This window comes from Drosophila guanche, unplaced genomic scaffold (assembly GCF_900245975.1).
Source record: "Drosophila guanche unplaced genomic scaffold, DGUA_6, whole genome shotgun sequence".
NCBI classification, from domain to species: Eukaryota; Metazoa; Arthropoda; class Insecta; order Diptera; family Drosophilidae; genus Drosophila; species Drosophila guanche.
In genome coordinates, this window is record NW_022995755.1 from 3,067,779 (window position 1) to 3,069,715 (window position 1,937).

At 42.6% G+C, this 1,937-nt stretch overlaps 1 non-coding gene across 1 annotated transcript; it reads left to right on the forward strand.

The window, feature by feature from the left end:
* Positions 1-1,855: 1,855 nt before the first annotated feature.
* Trnas-gcu lies at positions 1,856-1,937 on the forward strand. The gene has a single exon. It is a non-coding gene; the product is annotated as a tRNA-Ser (tRNA).

Consider the following 1,937-nt stretch of genomic DNA (forward strand, 5'->3'; position numbering starts at 1 on the left):
TTTGTCGTCGGCCTTTGGCTAGTTTTTTCTCGATATCCTGTAGCCTAAGGGGTGTCCGGGTGTGCTGTTTTTGTGAGGATGCATGTGACGGGCAGGGCAGATTTTATAAGTTGGCCTAACAGCTGTCCATCAGCTTGAATTTACATCTAGAACTTGGATGCAAAAAGATGCCATGAAGCGAATTTTCCTTTTATTGAAAGATTGATAAATACTTATTCTAAGACATATTTTTCTATACATTCCATTCATATCTCTCATTTTACACTTACCACACCAAAAATTAACACAATTAAGCAGTATCCTCCAGGCTTAACAACCTCTGGCCGCCTACCCACTCACTGGATTCCTCACTTTGTGAAATTTCCGCTTCAGTGTCGAAGCAATTTGTATTAGAAAACTTTGCTAGAATCGAAAGAGATAGCGACTAACTGTAAGAGAGATAGAAGAGAGGGCAAGAGCGCTTCAAAAGAATTTCAGAGTGCACAAAGTATCTGAAGGCAATAAATTCTTGGTAACGAACATTTTTACCAACTCTGATTTATGCTCAATTAGCAGCCTGGCCCACCCCTTTTCAGCACCCATTGAATGCTACTGCAATTGCAGATGCAGATGCAGATATACAGATACAGATACGTATCCATAAACCTGACAACGCCTTCACACAACATTCATCAAAATTCTTTTGGTGCTTTTGCTGGTTTGACTTTTATGAGATTCCCCCCATGCTCATGCCCATGCCACGGCCTCTGGCTCTGGTTCCTGCGGTCGTAAAACCATTTAAGTTTCTGCCGCCAACGCCTTGGTGGATTTTATGCACGGTTAACCCGATATCTGCCGGGAGTGTGGGGTTTGTGTCTGATCGTAAAACTATACAAGCGCCTGCCCCCTACCACGAAGCGTCATAAAGGCGTCAAAGTCAATTTCTGGTATCCTTCCTTTTGGACCCTTTCATATGCTCTTCGCCTCTTCACGCAATATTTTTTATGACTTAATACGATTTAACAAAGTTTCGCTGTGGGGCAGGAGGCTGAAGAATTTCGTACAGACGAGTATATTATGGGGAAAGATAACTTTTAGAGTTTGCCGCTCGTAAAAATTAATTTAAATTGATTTCTCTGATGAGTCCGAGGCGTGGTTTGGGGCCCGTAATCAGAGCCTGTGGTTCAAGGAACTGGTTAGGGTACTCCATAAATGCAGTGTCGTGTCACGCGATTAGCAATGTGATAATCTGGCCATTAAAATCTTAGATGCAAAGCACTTGATAGAGAACTTGATTGGGTAGTAGGGAGAGATCTTTGGTTTAGACTTTCGGAGAGACTTTCGACGGGAATCAAACTGAAAACTAAAAGATTTCTTCTTAAGCAGCGTGATTGATGAAAAGTTATTACAGTGCTACCATCTTCCATAAGCATTAACATCTTCATTATTGTACGTACCACATGCCACATTAAGATTCTCTCAATTATTTCACTCAATTGCCAGCACTAATTGCATTCTGCGCGAGGTGGAGATGACTTCCATGCTGCCCGATCTCTTATGGCCATAGTTGGCACCTAATTTATTCATTATCTAACCATAAATTATATAAGATCTAGGCAAGCGCAGCTGTTGGAAAGGGGTAGGGAAGGCTGGAAACCAGTTATCATCAACCGAACAGAACAATGGCCAGAGCTTTGTCCCAGTTCTAAAATTAGATAGCAAAATTTCCGCTCATAACTCTCATTCGCACAAAGGCATACAGAAACAGACATTGAACAGCGTGAAGAGCGAAGAGAGATGGAAGAAAGTTTAAGCGGTGCTAGCAGAGAAGTTTAGGCCTAGAGAAGAACGACCAAAAGATTCTCAGAGAGAAAGTGACGAGGTGGCCGAGAGGTTAAGGCGTTGGACTGCTAATCCAATGTGCTCTGCACGCGTGGGTTCGAATCCCATCCTCGTCG